This window comes from Chiloscyllium plagiosum, unplaced genomic scaffold (assembly GCF_037043375.1).
Source record: "Chiloscyllium plagiosum isolate Xiang-an unplaced genomic scaffold, Cpla_swu_hap1 HiC_scaffold_2, whole genome shotgun sequence".
In the NCBI taxonomy this organism is placed as follows: Eukaryota; Metazoa; Chordata; class Chondrichthyes; order Orectolobiformes; family Hemiscylliidae; genus Chiloscyllium; species Chiloscyllium plagiosum.
This window is the reverse complement of record NW_028270140.1, coordinates 147,356,384-147,377,542: the sequence shown is the minus strand read 5'-3', so window position 1 is coordinate 147,377,542 and position 21,159 is coordinate 147,356,384. Positions and strand designations below refer to the sequence as shown.

The 21,159-nt window shown below is 42.2% G+C and overlaps 1 protein-coding gene across 3 annotated transcripts in view; it reads left to right on the top strand.

Moving 5' to 3' along the window:
* The window catches only part of rgs12b (regulator of G protein signaling 12b), a 280,716-nt gene that overhangs the window by 136,975 nt on the left and 122,582 nt on the right, over window positions 1-21,159 (top strand). The window lies entirely within an intron of this gene.

Below are 21,159 nucleotides of genomic sequence, written 5' to 3'. Positions count from 1 at the left end.
TAAACCTTTTCGCAACCCTCTCCAAACCATCCAAATCCTTCTGGTAGTGTGGTAACCAGAACTGTACCCAAATTTCCAAGTGTGGCCTGACTAAAGTTCTGTGAAGCTGAAGCATAATTGACTATCCTTATATCTAATACCTTCCAAAAAAGGCAAGCATGCCATAAGCTTTCTTACTACCTTATCTACCTACGCTGTCACTTTCAGTGATCTATGGACCTGTACACCCAGATGCCTCTGCATATCAAGACACCTAAGGGTTCTGTCATTCACTATATAATTTCCATTTATACGTGACCTTCCAAAATACATCATCTCATGTTTGTCTGGATTAAATTCCATCTGCCATTTTTTTCTGCCCATTCCTCCAACTGACCTATTATCCTGCCATATCCTCTGACAATCCACAACTCTACCTATAGTCTGCATTCAATTAATAATTAGACCAGCTATGTTTTTCTTCAAATCATTTATGTAGATCACGAACAGCAGAGGACCCAGCACTGATCCCTGTGGAACACCACTAGTCACAACTCTCCATTCCAAAACAATCCTTCCACCGCTACTCTGTCTCCTATGATTGAGCCATTTCTGTATCCATCTTGCCAGCTCACCCCAATACCATATAACTTCACCTTTGTTGTCTCCTCAAAAAATTCGATCAGTGAGGCAAGACCTTCCCCGGACAAAACCATGCTGTCTCTTGCTAATAAGTCCCTTTCCTTCTAAATGTGTATAGATCTTGTCCTTGAGAATCCTTTCCAATAATTTCCGTATCACCGATGTGAGACTCGGAGGCCTGTAATTTTCAGGATTATTGCTGTTACCCTTCTTAAACAAAGGTACAGCATTGGCTATTCTCCAGTCCTCTTGGACCTTACCTGTGGCCAATGAGGATACAAAGATGTCTGTCAGTGCTCCAGCAATTTGTTCTCTTGCCTCCCTTAACATTCTGGGGTAGATCCCATAAAGACCCGGTGACTTATCTACCTTAATACTTTTTAAGACACACAACACCTATTCCCTTTTAATAGCAACTTGGCTTAGAAACTTGGCATTCCCTTCCCTGAGATGAACCTGCTTCAAATTCCTTCTCTTTGGTGAATACTGACACAAAGTATTCATTTAGGAAGCTCTCCTACCTCTTCTGGCTCCACACATAGATTCTTTCCTTTGCCCTGGAGTGTGTCAACCCTGTCCCTGGCAACCCTCTTGCTTTTTATATATGCATAAAAAGCCTTGGGATTCTCCTTAATCCTGCTTTCTAACCCTTTTACCTATTCTAATTGCTTGTGTAGGTTCCTTCCTACTTTCCTTGTATACAAAGAGAACAAAGAACAAAGAAAATTTACAGCCCAGGAACAGGCCGTCAGCCCTCCAAGCCTGAGCCGATCCAAATGTACTGTCTAAACCTGTCAGTCAATTCCTAAGCATCTGTATCCCTCTACTCCCCACCTATTCATGCATCTGTCTAGACGCATCTTAAATGAATCTACCGTGCCTGCCCCTACCACCTCTGCTGGCAACGCGTTCCAGACGCCTACCATCCTCTGTGTGAAGTACTTGCCGCGTGTATCCCCCTTAAACTTCCCACCTCTCACCTTGAAAGCGTGACCTCTCGTTATTGAATCCTTCACCCTGGGAAAAAGCTTGTCTCTATTCACCCTGTCTATACCCTTCATGATTTTATAAACCTCAATCAGGTCCCCCCTTCAATCTCCTTTTTTCTAATGAAAATAAACCTTACCTACTCAACCTTTCTTCATAGCTAGCACCTTCCATACCAGGCAACATCCTCGTAAACCTTCTCTGCACCCTCTCCAAAGCATCCACATTCTTTTGGTAATGTGGCGACCAGAACTGTACACAGTATTCTAAATGCGGCCGAACCAATGTCTTGTACAATGTAAACATGACTTACCAGCACTTATACTCAATACCCCGTCCAATGAAGGCAAGCATACTATATGCCTTCTTGACCACTCTAAGGGTGGTCTAAGGGTACTTCAAGGGTTTTGTCAGTTCTCATCCTCCTAGACCTTACATATGCTTCCTTTTTTCTTTTTAACCAAGGTCATAACATTCCTGGTCATTCAGGATTCACGTAACTTGTCATACCTATCCTTCATTCTCGCAGGAATGTGCCACCCTTGATCTCTTATGAACTGCTGTTTGAAATACTCCCACATGTCTGATGTAGATTTAACCTCAAACAGCCACCTCCAATCAACATTCTCCAGTTCTTGCCTAATACTGTTGTCGTTCGCCTTCCCCAGTTTAACACCTTCACCCTAGGACTGCTGTCACCCCAAACCATGAGTATCTTAAAACTCACGGTATTATGGTCACTATTCCCGAAAAGCTCCCCCACTGAACCTTCACTCACCTAGCCGGGCTAATTTCCCAAAACCAGGTCAAGTGTAACCCCTTCCCTGGTTGGAATGTTTACATATCGTGTCAAGAACCCCTCCTGAATAGTCTTTACAAATTCTGCCTCATCCAAGCTCCTAACATGTAGTTAGTCCCAATCAATACCATGGCAACCCTGTTGTTTTACACCTTACCAAAATCTGTTGACCCATTCTCGCCTCTATCTCCTGCTGGCAGTTGAGAGGCCTGTAGTATATTCCTTTAGTATAGAAAAAGGTGGAATCAGTAGAAAGAATTGGTAGGGAATGGAACTGAAAGGGAGTGGTTATTAGAGATGCCGGATCAAGAGGCGAGAATCACCGTGATGGGAGCAAAGGGGACTAGAAAGAGTGGAACATAAGAAATAGGAGCAGAAGTAAACCACCTGGTCCTTTCAGCCTGCTCCGCCATTCAACAAAATCATGGCTGATCTTTTTGTGGACTCAGCTCCACTTACCTGCCTGATCATCATAACCCTTAATCTCTTTAATGTTAAAAATATATATACCTTTGCCTTAAAAACAATCAATGAGGTAGCCTGAACTGCTTCACTGGGCAGGGCATTCCACAGATTCATAACTCTTTGGAGAAGTTCCTCCTCAACTCAATCCTCAATCTGCTCCCCCTTATTTTAAGGCTTTGCCCCCTGTTCTAGTTTCACCTGTCAGTGGAATCAACCTTGCTGCATCTATCTTATCTAATCCCTTCATAACTTTATATATGTCTATAAGATTACCCCCTCATTCTTCTAAATTCCAATGAGTGTACTTCCAGTCTATTCAATAAACCAACTCTCTCAACTCTGAATCAACCTAATGAACCTTCTCAGCACCCCCTCTACTGCCAGTACATCCTTTCTCAAGTGAGGAGACCAAAACTGTACACTGTACTCCAGGTGTGGCCTCACCAGCACCCTTACATAGCTGCAGTATAGCCTCCCTATTTTTAAACTCCATCCCTCTAGCAATGAAGGACCTGCATTCTTAAGGTGGGAATACATTGGCGTAATTAGGTGTACTGGGGAGTGAGAAAGAAATAGGCCTGATGAATAAGAGTGGATGTAGAATCAGGGGAGAGCAGGAATATCAATGGAGATGGTTAATGGACCAATAGTCATAGGGGAAATTTAAGAAGGACAGAGGGAATGCCTGGGAAAATAGAAGACCTTTATTGTGATGAAATTAAAGATGTATTGTACAGGGAAGGGTTAAAGCATTCATGAATTGAATGAAAAATTTGCATCCATTTCTCCCCCAGAATGAGCAAGGATACCCTTTTGCACAAGTGAGTATAATGGTTGATCTAGGAGAAAGTGAGGACTGCAGATGCTGCAGATCAGCGTTGAGAGTGTGTTGCTGGAAAAGCACAGATCAGGCAGCATCTGAGGAGCAGGAGAATTGTTGTTTTGATCATAAGCCCTTCATCAGGAATGAGGCTTGTGTGCCTCATGGGAAAGACGGTGGACAGGTCAAGAGGGCAAAGCCGAGTTGGAGGCTTGGGACTGGGATAAGGTGGGGGGAGAGGAAATGAGGAAACTGGTGAAATCCACATTAATCCTATGGGGTTGCAGGGTTCCGAGTTGGAAGATGAGATGTTCTTCCTCCAGCTGTCGGGTGGTTAGTGTTTGATAATGGAGGCGTCTCAGGACCTGCATGTTCTTGGTGGAGTGGGAGGGGGAGTTGAAGTGATCAGCCACAGAGCACTGGGGTTGGTTGTTGTGCATGTCCCAGAGATGTTCTCTGAAACGATCTGCAAGTTGGCATCCTGTCTCCCCTATGTAGAGGAGACCACATCGGGTGCAATGGATACAGTAGATGACATTTGTGGAGGTAGAGGTAAATTTCTGTCAGATGTGGAAGGATCCTTCGGGGCCTTGGGTGGAGGTGAGGGGGGAGGTGTGGGCACAGGTTTTGCACTTCTTGCAAAGGGTGCCGGAAGTGGGGTGAGGGCTGATCTGACAAGGGAGGCATTGAGGGAATGGTCTCTCCAAAATGCTAATAGAGGTGGGGAGGGAAATATATCCCTAGTGATGGGGTCTGTTTGTAAGTGATGGAGGATGATGTGATGTATGTGAAAGTTGGTGGTTGGAAGGTGAGGACCAGGATGTACTGTCTTTGTTGCATTGGGAAGGTTGGGATTCAAGGGCAGAGGTGCGAGAAGTGGAGGAGATACGCTGGAGGGCATCGTCCACCAAGTGGGAGGAGAAATTGCAGTCTTTGAAGAAGGAGGACATGTGCGATTTTCTATGGTGGAATTGGTCATCCTGGGAACAGATGCAGCAGAGGCGGAGGAATTGGGAATAAGGAATGGCATTTTTACAGGAGACAGTGTTGGAGGAGGCGTTGTCCAGGTAGCTGTGGGAGTTAGTGATTTTGTAGTAGATGTCTATGGTTAGTTGGTTGCTGGAAATGGAGATGGAGAGGTCCTGAAAGGGGAGGGAGGTGTCTGAGATGCTCCAGATGAATTTAAGGTCGGGGTGAAAGGTGTTAGTGAAGTTGATGAGCTGTTCAACCTCCTCCTGGGAGCACGAGGTAGCACCAACCCAGTCATCGATGTAGCGGAGGAAAAGGTGGGGCATGGTGCCGATGTAGCTGTGCATAATGGACTGTTCCACGTACCCGACAAAGAGGCAAGCATAGCTGGGGCCCATGGGGTGTCCATGGCTACCCCTTTGGTTTGGAGGAATTGGGAGGATTGGAAGGAGAAGTTGTAAAGGGTGAGGACCAGTTCAGCCAGGTGAATGAGGGTGTCAGTGGAAGGGTTTTGGTTGGGACGGGTGTGAGAGGAAGAAACATAGAGGGCTTTGGTTAACAGATGGTTGGTCTGTTGAGTTTTGAATTCTACATTCCTATCTATTCCCTAGAACCCTTGATTCCCTTACCTAAGAAGAACCTACCTACTTCCACCTTAAACATATTCATGAATCTGCTTTCATTACTTTCTATGGCAAAGTTTCAATATTGGACAACCATCTGAGAGAAAAATAATCCCCTCATCTCTGTCCTAAGAGGATGAACCCCCGGTTTTTTTTAAAAAATGCCCTGTAGTTCTGAATTCACTCGGAAATGGAAACATTCTTTCCACATTCAGCTTATTAAATCCTTTCAGTATATACATTATTTAACCAAATCACCCCTAAGTTTTCAGAACTCTAATGAAACCTTTTTATTTATTCATGGGACGTGAGTGCTGCTGACTGGACCTACATTTATTGCCCATCCCTAATTGCTTAGAGGCCAGTTAAGAGTCAATTACTTTGCTGTGGATCTGGAGTCATACGTAGGCCAGAGCAGGTAGGTCATGGAATCAGAGAGATTAACTGCACAGAAAAGGGCCCTTTGGTCTATTGAGCCATGCCAGTCAAAAACAAGCATTAAGTATTCTAATCCCATTTTCCACCTCTTGGATCTTTGTCCAGAAGATAGTGGCAATGCAACTGAATATCTAAATATTGCTTCAATGTTATGCAAATTGCTGACTTAACCACCCTTTTCAGGCTGTGAATGCACAGCTCCAACTACTTTAATCTCTGCCCCGTGGTTATTGAAAATATGCCTTCCTATCCATTGTAACTATCTATGGACCTCATAATTAGTGGGCAGATTTAGTTCCCTAAAGATCATTAGTGAACAATAGTTATATGATTGACTTGGACGCAGGGATACTGTAGCCATATTTGCAAATAATACTAATATAAGTGAGAAAGTAATAAGAAGTTTAAAAGTGGATGTGGGTATGGATAAATCAGGTGAATGGGCTAAGGTTTAGCAGATGTTGTTTAACATGGCTTAGTGTGAAGTTATCCATTTTGGCTGGGAGAATGGAAAGGCAACTCATTACCTAAATGGAGAGAAGCCTCCGAATACTTTGGTCCAGAGAGATCTGGGTGTCCTTCTGCATGAATTGCAGAAAGTTAGCACGCAAGAACAGCAGATATTAAGGAAGGTTAAAGGAATAGAGAATAAAAAAAAATGTTGTCGCAACAAAAACAGAAATTGTTGGAAAAACTCAGCAGGCCTGCTATCACCTGTGGAGAAAACTGAGTTAGCTTCAGAATCTTTCTGTAGAAGGGTCACTGGACCCAAAATGTTCTCTACACAGATGCTGCCAGACCTGCAGAGATTTTCCAGCAGTTTCTGATTTCCAGCATCTGCAGTTCTTTGTTTTTTTTTGTTAACTGTTGATGCAACTGTAAAGGCAGAAGTGAGCCCGCACCTGGTGTATTGCATACAGTTTTGGTCCCCTTACTTGAGGAAGGATATAATTGCATTGGAGGCACTTTAGAGGACATTCACTAGATTAATTTCAGAGGTGAGTAGTTTCTTATAAAGAGAGATTGAGTAGTTTAGACTATCATCTCCAGATTTTAGAAGAATGATATAATTGAAGTATATAAGATGTTAAAGGGGATTAACAATGTAGATGTACAGAGAATGTTTCCTTATGTAGGGCAATCTAGAATGAGAAGCCATAGTTTCAGGATAAGCGGTGTCAGATTTAATGTAGGAATGAGGAGAAATTAGATCTCTCAAAAGGCCATGAACCTGTGGAATTCATCATCAGGAGTGTGTGGAGGCAAGGACGTGGAGTAAATTTAAGGAGGAGATAGACAGATTTTTAATGAGTAAATGGTTGTAAGGTTATAGAGAATGGCAGGAAAGTAGATTGAGGTGAAGATGAATGGCAGAGCAGGCTTGAGGGGCTGAATTGCCTATACCTCCCAGTTCTTATGTTTTTATGGGGAACATTTGTCTAGCTTTTAATTCCAGATTTTAAAATTATAGTTGAATTCAGATTTCAACATCAGACATGGTGGGATTTGACATCACCATTACGCAACCTCTCCCCAGTGGTAATGGTCATCATTGCTGAGACCATCTAATTCCAGATTTTTCTTTCTTATTGAATGTTGAGGAATGGCCATGGTAATTTAAAAGTTCTCCATTCTATAAGAGTTTTACACATATGTATGAGAGATTAGTACGTTTATTCCATGTTTCATACTTATGCAGCAATATTATCATTACCAGAATCTTCATTTGTTTTTCATTTGGTTGACAGCGTTTAATACTTAGTCAAACATTGGGTCATTGTCTAATTCACTTTGGATTGTATAGAATCGGAGAATAGTTATAGTTCAGAAAGACATCCTTCAGCCCATCATGTTTGCGTAAGCTGAGCGAACTATTTGGTCCTTCTAATTCTGCTTTCCAGCATCTAGTGAGTACTTCAGGTTCCTTTCAAATGGATTGAGCATTTCTGCCTCAATTATTAAACCAGGGACAGAATTCCAGACACCAACCACCCTCTGGATGAAAAAGATGTTCCTCATGTCCCCTCTAACTGTCCCACCTTAAGTGTGTTACCCGGTACAGGAGCCATTGGACCAAATGGCCTCCTGTACTGTAATAATTCTGTGGTAATTTATCTGTCTGTTAGGGAAAACATGTCTTTCCTGTTCACTCAATCCAAGGCCCTCATTATTTTGTACAACTCAATACAGGCACCCCTCGGCCTCCTGTGTCCTCAGGCAAACAACCCAAACATTTCCAATCTTTCTCATAGCAGTAAATAAAAATACTGCTGTGATCTAACCAGTATCTTATGTAGTTCCAACATTACATCCCTACTTCTGCATTCAGTACCTCACCCATTCAAGGACTGCATCCTATATGCCTTATTTACTATCTCTGTCTGTTTGTCATCTTCAAGGGTCTGTGCGTATGTACGCCAAGGTCTCCCACTTGCTCTATCACTTTCAATACCCTGCCACTCCCACTATTTCTTTGTTTGCCCTCTCTAAAAGGATAACCTTGCACTTCTCCAGACTGAATTCATCTTGCTCCTTTCCTGCCCACTTGACCAAATCACTACTATCATCCTGAAATCAAAACTCACCTTCTCCAAACTAAACTACATGGTCAAGTTTTGTGATAACTACAAATTTACCAATCATATCTCCCTCTTTAAGAATAAATCCTTAATATATACCACAAGTTGTAATTGACCCAACACTGATCCTTTTGGAACAGCACTGGAAACTAACTTCCATTCATAACATCAATAGAACCATAAAAAAGTTCTGACACAGAAAGATGCCATTCAATTTATTGTGTCTGCACCAGATGAATAAACTAATTGACTTGTAGAACATCACTGGAACATTTGTTGACCATTGCCCTTTATATCACTAACCCAACTTTGGATCTAACTCTTCAGAGTCTCCTGTATCCTGTGGACTCTGATTGATCTGATCAGTCTGCCCTGCGGGACCTTGTTAAATGATTGATTAAAATCTATTTAGACGACATCTACTTTACTACCCCCATCAATATTCTTGGTTTTACTTTCTCAAATGCTTGTTATTAAAACACAACCTTTCCTTAAAACCATTCTGACAAATCCTGATTAATCTGTGCCTTTCTGAGCAATGGTTCATTCTATGTCTCAGTATTGATTTCCCCACCGTTGATGTCAGACTGACCAGGCTATAATTACTATCCCTTGCCCCATCTTTGAATAATGAGAAACAGATCTACAATTCTCTGGTACCTCACCTGTATCTAGTGAGGATTGGAAAATAATTCTCAAAATATTCACTGTGTCCTTCCTGGTTTCATCTAACAGCCTAAAGTACAGTTCTTCTCTCCCTGGTGATTTATCCACCTCCGACAAGGTCCTCCAGTGCCTCACATCTCATTATGCTTATTTTGATTCATTTTTCACATTCCTCTTTTTTAACTAGAATGGCTGCATCATCTCTCTGCTTTGCTTTGTGAAGACAGGAAAACTGTCAACAACATCTGCATCCATGTATAAGTTACATCTCCGATAGCCTCACCATTTTCCTCAGTAATCCCCTTGCTCTTAATTTACTGCTAAAACACCTTTAGATTTCCTTAATTTTGCCAGCCAGTATTTCTGTCTGTCCCCTTTGCTTTCCAATTTCCATTCTCACCTTGTTCTTTCTATAGTCTTCAAAGCTTCTTAAAGCATTACTTTTTTTAAGCTCCATTTTTCTGCTTTATCCTACTCTGTATGCCTGTGGATGACCACGGAACTCTAGATTTGGTAGTACCATCATTTTTCTTTGTGAGGGAACTTGTCTACACTGTGCTCATGTAATCTCACTTTTAAGTGCCTCTCACTGACTTGCCACTGACTTTCCTTCAAGTAGCTGTTACAGGCCATTTTTGCCATATATCTCCCAGCACAATAAGACCTTCCCCAATATTGAATTTTTCTCCTATCTTTGCCTAATCTAACTAAGTCGTCATTGCTTTCTTCAATATGGTCGCCTAATACTACTTAATCCATCTGCCCAGGTTTATTTTGTTAGAAATCAAATGATACCAGATTATAGTCCAACAGATTTATTTGAAATCATAAGCTTTCGGAGTGCTGCTCCTTCGTCAGGTGAAGCACTTAGATCATAGAACATGGAGCACTACAGTGCAGAACAGGCCCTTCGGCCCTCGATGTTACGCCGACCTGTGAATTGATCTAAGCCCATCCCCCTACACTATTCCATCATCATCCATATGCTTATTCAAGGTCTGTTTAAATGACCCTAATGTGACGGAGTTAACTACATTGGCAAGCTGGGCATTCCATGCCCTTGCGACCCTCTGACATCTGTCTTAAATCTATAACCCCTTAATTTGCAGCTATGCCCCTTGTACGAGTCAACATCATCATCCAAGGAAAAAGACTCTCACTGTTTACCTGATCTAATCCTCTGATAATCTTGTCTGTCTCTATTAAATCCCTGACGAAGAGATTTATCTGACGAAGGAGCAGTACACCGAAAGCTTGTGATTAGAAATATACCTGTTGGACTATAACCAAAATCGTGTGACTTCTGATTTTGTCCCACCCGCCCCCAGTCCAACACTGGCATCTCCACATCAGGTTTATTTAGAGTAAATTTAGAATTGCGCCCTTTCTCATCAGACTTGTTACATGTTTACTTGGATGTAGTTTAAGAATTTTTTGCTTATAGTTAGAAATCCTTATTGTTTTAACATTGAGAAATTGGCCTGTATATTTGTTTTTCTCACTCTCCTTCAATATTTGGGGGTCCATAGTACATGAATAATAGTGTAGCTGCCTCTTTTTGTTTCTGAGCTCAAACCATTTGGTGCTTCATTTATATCAACCCTACTTGCAGCTGTAATTGATTCTTTAACCAGAGTCCACTCCTTTTTTATTCCCTTCTCTATCCTGCCTGAAAACATAATTAGGATGTTGAGCTACCATCCTTGGCCCGGCTTTAGTCAAGTTTCTGTTAAATGCATGATATTACACTCTCATTTGTCTATCTGTGCCTTATCTTTATTCACCATAATGCTGGTGTTTACACATATGTTTTAGTAGAGGAAAAAGTGAGGACTACAGATGCTGGAGATCAGAGTTGAGAGTGTAGTGCTGGAAAAGCACAGCAGGCCAGGCAGCATCCGAGGAGCAGGAGAATCAATGTTTCGGGCACAAGTCCTTCATCAGGAGCCCTGATGAAGTGCTTATGCCCGAACGTCGATTCTCCTGCTCCTCGGATGCTGCCTGACCTGCTGTGTTTTTCCAGCACCACACTGTCGACTATGTTTTAGGAGAGTTAAGTTCCTGTGCTATGCATGTGTTTATCTGTCTTTTAGAGTCACTCAGTAAATTTCTGCCTCCCTTTCCCTGCTCTGAGTTTGCCCTCAGGTTCCCATCCTTCTGCCAATCTAGTTTAAACCCTCAATAGCATTAGCAAATCTCTCTACATGGATATTTATCCCAGTCCTGTTCATATGTCGGCTTTCTGACTTAACACTCTATTGCAGCAGTGTATGCTATCTGCAAGATGCGCTGCAGAATTTACTGAGGCTCCTTGAACAACACCTCCCAAACTCATGACCACAATCATCTACCACCTGCAAGTTTCCCTCCAAGCCACTTATGTCCTGATTTGGAAATATATCACCATTCCTTCAGTGTCACAAGGTCAGAATCATGGAACTTCTTCCTGAACAGCATTGTGGGTGTACCGACACCAAATAGATTGCAGCAGTTCAGGAAGGCAGCTCGCCACCAGCTTTTCAAGAACAACAGGGATAGACAATAATCGCTGGCAAAGCCATTGACACCCATATCCCACGAGTGAATAAAAAAGTCATTCCATAACATCCTTGACCCTGTATAAACAGCATCACCAACTCGTCAATCGCATTACAATGAAATCACATTGACGAAATGTGCGTTATAATAGAATGATTTCTACTTACCAGCATTCATTTAAGACAAGGCACCTCTGAGGGAGACCTGAACTTATACTTCCTAAAATTAACTGTCTTTAGCATGTACAACATGGAGATCTGATTATGTAGTCCTACAAAATATTCTGTCGAACATATGTCTTCTGTTAGCATCTTGACATCTTTGGATTTTATCGTTGTGCTCTATTTGTTGACAGAACTATTCAAATTCCTCTTCCTTTCCCTACTGTCTATATGCAAGATGATTTTTGAAGACAAAAAATGTTTCCTAACCCCTGAGTGTGCAAGCTATTTTTTTTGAATTCCAGCATTCTTTTGTAGGCTTAAATAGAGAGGAGTATTTATTCACATGTTCACTGTGAAAATTTGTCTTACCCATTCACACCCAACCTCTCTTCCTCTTTCAGACACATACTCACTCACTTGTTTACTCAGTTATTTAAGGAACGTTGTTAAAGAGAATAGTGCACTTTTACAAGTTTATAATCAAAATAAAAGTTTGCAATTCATGTGATTGGCTTTTTTCAGAAAATGCGTGTTGTTGGATCAGTGAACGAGATGTCTTCGGTTCTGAAAAGTGGTCTAGGTGAAGTTGATATGATATATAAGATAAAGAACAGAATTAGCCATTGAGGCTGCCCCAGCATTCAATTATAGATGATATGCTTCTCAGCCCCATTCTCCAGCCTTTTCCCTGTATCCTTTGATCCTCTTACTAATCAAGAGCCTGTCTACCTCTGTTTTTAAATACACACAGTGACTTGGCCAATAGAGCCTTCTTTTGCAGTGAGTTCCAAAGATTAACCAACTCTCACTGAAGAAATTCCTCCTCATCGCATTTTTAAAGGGTCATCCCTTCACTGAGGCTGTGCCCTCAGCACCTATTCTCTCTTATGAGTGCAAACATCTTCTCCACCTCCACTCTATCCAGGCCTCTCAGTATTCTGTAAGTTTCATTGAAACCCTCACATCCTTAGAAACTCCATTGAGTACAGACCCAGAGTCCTCAACTTCTCTTCATATGACAAGTCCTTCATCCCCGGATTGTTCTTATGAAACTCCTGTGGACCCCTTCCAAGACTAGCATATCCTTCCTTTGGCATGAGGTCTAAACTGCTCCCAATATTCCAATACAGTCTGACCAGAGACATATGCAACCACGGCAGCACATCCCTGTTCCTGTATTTTAGTCCTCTCAATATGAATGTTAATGTCGCATTTTCCTTCCTAACTAGCAACTGAATGTAAATGTTAATGATGAGAGAATCCAGAACCAGGACTCCTAAGTCCCTTTGTACTTCAGATTTCTGAAACTTTTTGCTGTTTAGAAAATAGTCTACATCTCTATTCTTCCTACCAAAGTGCATAAACTCACACTTCCCAAATTGCCTGTCCAAGTCTTTCAGCATTCTCACTGCCTCCTCAATACTACCTGTGCCTCCACCTATCTTTGTCATCTGCAAACTTAACAACAATGCCCTTAGTTCATTTGTCCAGACCTTTAATATATAACATGAATAGTTGTGGTCTTAACAATGACCCCTACAGAACTCCACTAGTCACTAGCTGCAAAGCTATCCCTACTTTCTACCTTCTGCCAGTCAGCCAATCTCCTATGCATGCCACTAACTGTCCCTCAACACCATGGGTTCTTATCGTATTTAACAGCCTCCTGTGTGGGAATTTGTCAAAAGCGTTTTGGAAATCCAAATAGATCATGTCCCCTGGCTTTCCTTGGTCTCCTCATTAACTCTTCAAAAGAATCTAACAGATTTGTCAGGCATGTTCTCCCCTTGCCAACGCCATGCTGACTCAGCCCTATTTTATCATGCACTTCCAAGTACTCTGCAAACTCATCCTTAATAATGTATTCTAAAACCTTAGCAGTGACTGAGGTCAGGTTAATTGTTTGATAATTTCCCACCTTTTGCCTCTCTCCATTCTGGAGACAAAAAACTGCAGATGCTGGAATCCAAGGTGAACAAGCACGAGGCTGGAACAAGCAAGCCAGGCATCATTAGGAGCTGGAGAAATTGACGTTTCAGGTGTAACCTCCTGATGCTGCCTGGCTTGCTGTGTTCTCCCAGCCTCCTGCTTGTCTCCCTCCCTTCTTAAACATTTGCCATTTTCTAGTCCTCTGGGACCTGCCTTGACCGTGGTGATTCCTCAAAGATATCTAAATGCCACTATAATCTCTCCAAAGTCCTGGCGTGTAGTCCATCTGGTCTGGGTGGTTTATCCACATTCAAAGCTTTCAGCTTGCCCAGCATCATCATCTTCGTGAATTGAATTGAATTTATTGTCACGTGTACCGAGGCACAGTGAAAGGCTTTGTCCTGCGAGCAACACAGGCAGATCACAGTTAAGTCGTAAATAACAGGTAAACAGTGGCAAAAACAAAAAACACAGGTACAGGCAAATGTTAAGAGTTTATGTCCATTCAGTATTCTAACAATAGGGTAGAAACTGTTTGAAAACCAGCTGATGCGTGTATTCAGGCTTCTGTACCGTCTCCCCGATGGTAGAGATTGTAGAAAAGCATTGCCAGGGTAGGATGGATCTTTGAGAATGCTGGCGGCCTTTTCTTGACAGTGTGTCTGGTAGATGGATTCTATAGATGAGAGGTTGGCCTTTGTGATTGTCTGGGCTGAATTCACCACTCTCTATAACTGTTTCTGATATGGTTGCCATATCAGAATACTCTCAATGGCACACCTATAAAAGTTGGCATGCCAAATTTCCTCAGCTGCCTGAGGAAGAAGAGATATTGTTGGGCCTTTGTAACTAGTGCGTCCACATGAAGAATCCAAGAAAGCTTGTTATGGATGACCACTCCCAGGAGCTTGACACTCTCCACTTGTTCCACCTCTGTGCTGTTAATGTGTAGGGGGCATGAGTAACATCCTGCTGGAAGTCAGTAATGAGTTCCTTGGTTTTGTCGGCATTGAGAGCTGGGTTGTTCTCAGTGCACCATTTTTCCAGGTCTTCTACCTCCCATCTGTAGTCTTTTTCATCGGCATCTGAGATTCATCCAACTATGGTGGTGTCATCAGCGAACTTGTAAGTTGCATTTAGTTTGGTATTTGGCGACGCAGTCATGGGTATACAGTGAGTACAGTAGGGGACTGAATACGCACCCCTGGGGGGCTCCAATGTTGAGTGTTAGTGAGAATGAAATATTGGCCCCAGTCTTCACAGATTGTGGCCTGTGGGTCACGAAACTGAGGATCCTTCTTAGGCACAGGGATGATATTGGCTCTCTTGAAACAGGCAGGGACAGTGGCTTGCTGCAGGGAGAGGTTGAAGATGTCCGAGAAGACCTCTGCCAGTTGATCTGCGCATGCTCTGAGTGCACTGCCTGGTACTCTGTCTGCCTCCATCGCTTTCCTTGGAATCACACGAAGGAAAACTGATCAGACCTCTGATGCAGTGACTGTTGGGATAGGTTCGTCAGGACTTGTCGGAATAGGTGTTACCTCTCTGCCGAAATTCTGCTCAAAGCGAGCGTAGAAGGCTTTGAGACGATCTGGGAGGAATGTGTCTACTATCTTGCATTATCTCTTTTTAGAACCTGTGATGTCATTCAGTCCTTGCCATTGTCGCCGGGTGCCTGTCTGGGGTCTCTAGTTTGGCTCTCTCTGCGAAGGTCATACTTGGATTCCTTTTACTTGAGTGGGTCTCCTTATCTGAAGGCCTCACACCTGGTGATGGCCATTACACACACCCCTGCCCCTGACTCTTTTGAAGTTCTGCTCATGTCTTCCACCATGAAACCTGATGTAAAGTACTTATTCAGTTATTCCACCATTTCTTTGTTCACCATTAGTAATTCTTTAGCCTTGTTTTCCAGTAGTCCAATGTCCAGTCTTGCCTCTCTCTTACCTTTTTATATAACTAAAAAAAACTCTTGCAATCTTCTTTTATATTGTTAGCCAGTTTTCCCTGATTTTTCATCTTCTTCCCCTTATTGCTTTTTTAAGTTGTCCTCCACTGGTTTTTAAAGGCTTACCAATCCTCTCTCTTCCCACTAATTTTCACCAAATTGTATGCTTTTTCATTTGCTTTTATGCTGTCTTTGATCTCCCTGACGATTGCTAGCAGGCCCTTATGTAACTCCCATCATGGTGTTTTCTCTTTTGCACTTCCTTATCTCTACCCACGCATATTCTATCCCCAATATGACCCTATATGAATTCTTGATTTAATTAAATTTCTTTCTCAAAGGGCAACCATGCCTTCCTCCCGCCCATCTGTCTGTCCTTTTGATAAGACCTGGATCCTTCGATATTTAGTTCAGCCCTGATCCCCTTACAGCCGCGTCTCTGTGATGCCCACAACATCGTACCCACCAAATTACAAAACATTTACCTTATTAACCTGTACTCTGAGTCCTGCGTTGACAGTTCCCCTTCTCTTGCTAAGCTGCTGTGCTAGAAATTATATTCCTGACCCTTTCCGTACTTTTGTTCTGGAAAACTTTACTAACCTCTCTTAAGCCTTCCTCCACTTTATTTTTTCCACAATTTTGCCATGTAACTAAATTCATTCCCCCACTATTTAGTTTAAAGTCCAATCTACAGCCCTAGTTATATGATTTGCCAGGACTCCGGTCCCATCATTATTCAGGTGGAGACTATCCCATCAGAACAGCTCCTTCCTTTGCCAGTCCTGGTATCAATGTCCCATGAATTTGAACCCATTTCTCCCACACCAATCTTTACACCACACATTTACCTTTTTAATCTTTTGAAACTGTGCCAATTAGTTTGTGGCTCATGTAGTAATCGAGAGTATATTATCTCTTTGATTCTGCTTCCTAATTTAGCTCCTAGCTGCTCATATTCCCTCAACTGAAGCTCTTTCCTCTTTCCACCTATTTCATTAGTACCCACAACAACTCCCACTCCCAGTTCCTCTACAGGCCAGATAGGATATCCTGACCCCAAGAGCCTTTGGGACTCTTGATCCTGGACACAGAGAACAGCCACTCTTGAATGGCTCCCTGTACCATGGTGCTATGGTCAATTTACTCATCCAATCCCCATTCTCATCCACACAAGGAACAAGAATCTCAAACTTATTCAACAAGCACAAGGGCTGAGGCTCCTTCAGCACTACTCCAGGATCCTTCCACCTGCTTCGCTCGTAGTCACACCCTCCTAAATCTGACCACTGACTCAGTTGAGGTAGTTAATTTAAGGGGTATGACTCTCCTGAAACACAGCATCGAGGTAACTCTCCCTCTCCCAGATATGTCACATGTTCAAAGATCAGACTTAACTCAACAACTTTGAACTGGAGTTTCTCGAGCAATCAACACTTGTTGCAGATATGTTCACTATCAACCACAGTGGGGTCTACCATTTGTTACATCATGCAGGTATAACACGTCACCTGGCTCTGCGTCTCTATTTTATTTACTTAGTTATTAATGTTTTTAAAAATTTGCTCACTGGTCATTTCGTTTGGAATCTCTAAATATTTCTCTTTACCTTCAATCAAAAAGTGACTTACAATAGATGGTCAAATAAGCATATATTGCCAACCAGTGAATTTTATGGTTTTCCTGAGATATCACTCTTTGTTTTGTGCTGACCTGTTGATTCTGGCTTCAATTTGTCCTGTTAAAAAAAATTTACAAGCTATGAGCCAAAAAAGCAAGGAAAAAGCATCTAATCATATCTGTACCGAATTCTCATGCCGCCTCCAAAGTCAGGTCACAGAGTCAGCATGGAAACAGTCTCTTCAGTCCAACTTGTCTGCACCAACCACACAACCCAATCTGACCTCGTCCCATTTGCCGGCATTTGGTCGATATCCATCTAAACTCTTCCTATTCATATCCCTATCCAGATGCCTTTTAAATGTAATTGTGCGTTTCAGAGAACATCTCTGGGACAATCCCCCATCCTGCCACTGACTACTTCAACTCCCCTCCCACACCCCAAGGAAATGCAAGTCCTGGACTTCCACCACCGCCATATCAAAGCCACCCGAGAATTGGAGGCAAAAAACCTGATATTCCGCCTTGAGACCCTTCAACCACATGGCATCAACATCAACTTCACTAGTTTCCAAATCCCCCTCCCCTCGTCTCATCCCAGATCCAATCCTCCAACTTGGCTCCTAGCCTCCCCCCCCCCCCCCCACAGTTCTATCACCATTACCTCTCACCTGCATGCACCTATCGCCTTCCCAGCTACCTCCCCCCAAGCCTTACCCTCAACCCCCTATTTATCGATCTGCCTCCACATTTCTGATGAAGGGGTTATGCCCAAAACGTTGACACTCTTGCTCCTCAGTTGCTGCCTGACCTGCTGTGCTTTTCCAGCATCACACTTTTCGACTACATTTCAAGATGCAGTCTGACCTGAGAATTGTATAGCCTACTATAACTGTTCTGTTACATCCTACGTTTTGATGATATGATTCAAAATTCTAGCCTTTTTGATCGTTGCTCTACTTAGGGCACTTTGCATCTGCTAAGAACTTTAAGTGTCTCTCCATTTCATCCATAGCCATTTCTACACCATTCATAGGATATGTTTGTTGCCAATAATGGGGACAATATTTCACCCTCACACTCAACACTGGTATATACTCAGCACCCTACCGTACTCGCTCTATACCCATGACTCGCCGCCAAATACCAGACTAGTGTTGTTTATAAGTTCGCTGATGACACCACCATAGTCGTTCGAATCAGACTACAGATAGGAGGTGGAAGACCTGGAAAAATGGTGCACTGAGACAACCTAGCTCTCAATGCTGACAAAACCAAGGAACTCATTAGTGACTTCCAGCAGGATGTTACTCATTAAAGCACAGAGGTGGAACGAGTGGAGAGTGTCAAGTTCCTGGGAGTGGTCATCCACTACAAGCTTTCTTGGACTCTTCATGTGGATGCACTAGTTACAAAGGCCCAACAACACCTCTTCTTCCTCAGGCAGCTGAGGAAATTTGGCATGACGGCAAATACCCTTGCCAACTTTTATAGGTGCGCCATCAAGAGCATTCTGTCAGGATGTATCACTACCTGGTATGGTAATTGTACCATTCAAGATCGGAGACGATAACAGAGCGTGGTGAACTCAGCCAAGACAATGACAAAGGCCAACCTCCCATCTTTAGAATCCATCTATTAGGCCAGCTGTCAAGGAAAGACCGCCAGCATTATATCCTGGCGATGCTTTTCTACAACCTTTACCATCAGGGAGATGGTACAGAACCTGAGCGCACGTACCAGCTGGTTTCATAACAGTTTCTACCCTGTTGTTGTAAGAATACTGAATGGACTCAAACTCTTAACATTCGCCTGTACCTGTGTTTTTGTTTTTGCCGCTGTTTACCTATTATTTACTTATCTATACTATTTAACTATGTGATCTGCCTATATTGCTCACAAGACAAAACTTTTCACTGTGTCTCAGTACACGTGACAATAAATTCAATTCAATTCAGTTGTCTACTTTTTTCACACAAGATACAGCAGCTTATGAGAAGAGAAATTTCTTCAGCCAGAGAGTGGTGAACCTGTGAAACTCATTTCCGCAGAAGGCTGTGGAGTGGATTGAAGTTGATGTTGGAAGCCAAAATTTGACTTATGGACCAACTCATAAATATCAGCCATTTCAGCTGATAATCTTGCCATATTAACTCTCTCTGCTCTTCTATATGAGTTCTCACTACTTCAGGAAGTGAATTTTTGAACTCCTCCAAAATAATTATTTTTTTAAGAGCGTCATAGGTTTGCTGTATTTTTAATGCCCTTATCCACCTATCAAAGTTACTTTGTTTGATCCCTTTTAACTATAAGGAGGTTTGACGAGGGCCCCTCATTAGACTCCTGAAAAGCTTTCTGTAGGCTTCTGGCACAAGCTCATATGCATTTACATGGCTTTCTTCACTTCTTCATATACTCCAGATAGCTCCTCTGATAGTGATGCAAATACCTCGCCAGCTCAACCCAAGCTTTTTTGGATCAAGAAAACCCACTGGTCACTTCATTTGTTTAGACAGCTTTTCAAATGAGATGAGAAAGGCTTCTGCATCCTTCTCATCAAATTTAGGTAATGCTTGAATAAAATAATATAGATACCCACCAGGCCTTTGGCTACCATGGGTTTCCCCATCCTCACTGTCTTTCTCACTTAGTTTATCTTCAGTCTTATCTCCATCTTTTTAAGCTGACTTTCATGTATAAGTGCCAATTTCTGAAGTTCAAACTCTCTTTTTTTTTCCTTTCTCTCTCTCCTTTTCTCTCCATTCTCTCTCTCTCTCTCTGTTCTTTCTCTATTTTTCTTTTTGTTCTGCTAAAGCAGTTCTCTTGTTTTCATTTTGTTCTGCTAGCTCCTTTCATTCTTTTCCTCTTTCCTCTGTATTTAATCATAATTCAAACAGTTTCATTCTTTTAGCCTTTCTTTTCTTTTGCCTCTAACTCAAGCTGCTTCATTCTCAATTGAATTTTAGCCATCACAAAGGTTCCCATGGTGTTTCCAACAAACGTAAATACTAACCTATTGTTGTAATTGTCTCTCCTTTCCTGACAGAAGGAGTCAGCTCCAATTCCAGCTTGACTGCCAATTTCAGTGGCTTTTCCTTGTTCCCCTTTTGTAAAGGCCCCAATGTCACTTCTTGTACCCCTAGAAAACTCTGTGACCTAAAGAGCCATTACTACATCAAGCACTGTTTAAAGCAACCAAATGCAACACATGGAACAAAAGACGCTAACGCCTACTACTCGCCACTAAAAACCTTAATTCCAACTGGAACTATAGAACAAATGCTGCAAACAGCCCTCAGTCTGTTGTAGATCAGTCCAGATCCCCTCAAAACATTTCAAGAAGGCAGCTAAGAGCCTAACTTCTGTACTTGGTTTAAGCGGGTGTACAGTGGATATTCCAACAGTGATGCAACTGGCCCAACTACCCAGTTTTAAACAAAACAGAATTTATTTACAGACTTAATCCATCTGAAAACCCTATCAACTCTCTCACTTTAATGATGTTGTTCCAAATATGTGCAATATCTCCAAAAACACACTCTTGGCAAAAAAGGTAAAATCAAACACAGGTTCTGACAGGAGAGCTGTCAGAGAGAGAGAGAGAGAGAGAGAGGGGATTAGCATGGAACTGCTTCTTTTAGTCCGCAGCAGCTTCTCTGGGTTCCCAGCTAAAAACTGACCAACTGCTGCAAAACCAAACCAAACCCTGAACTGGGAGAACTGGCCACTCCCCTTTCATTGTACAAGTGTTTTAAAAAAAAACTTAAGTCTTCTGAAGTAGATATTTCCAGACATATCGAAACCTCTCCTTTTATGACCCCTTTTGAAAAAAAGGTGTAACCTTGTTAAAGGAGCAGCATCGTCACAATAAGTCTTAATCAAGCTGACACATTTAATATGTGTATGTAACTTGTACTTTCTTTAGAATTGGATAGCACATTAGGTAAGATAAACAGAACTGCATCTATTAAGCTTATTATTAAGTCTGTTTCA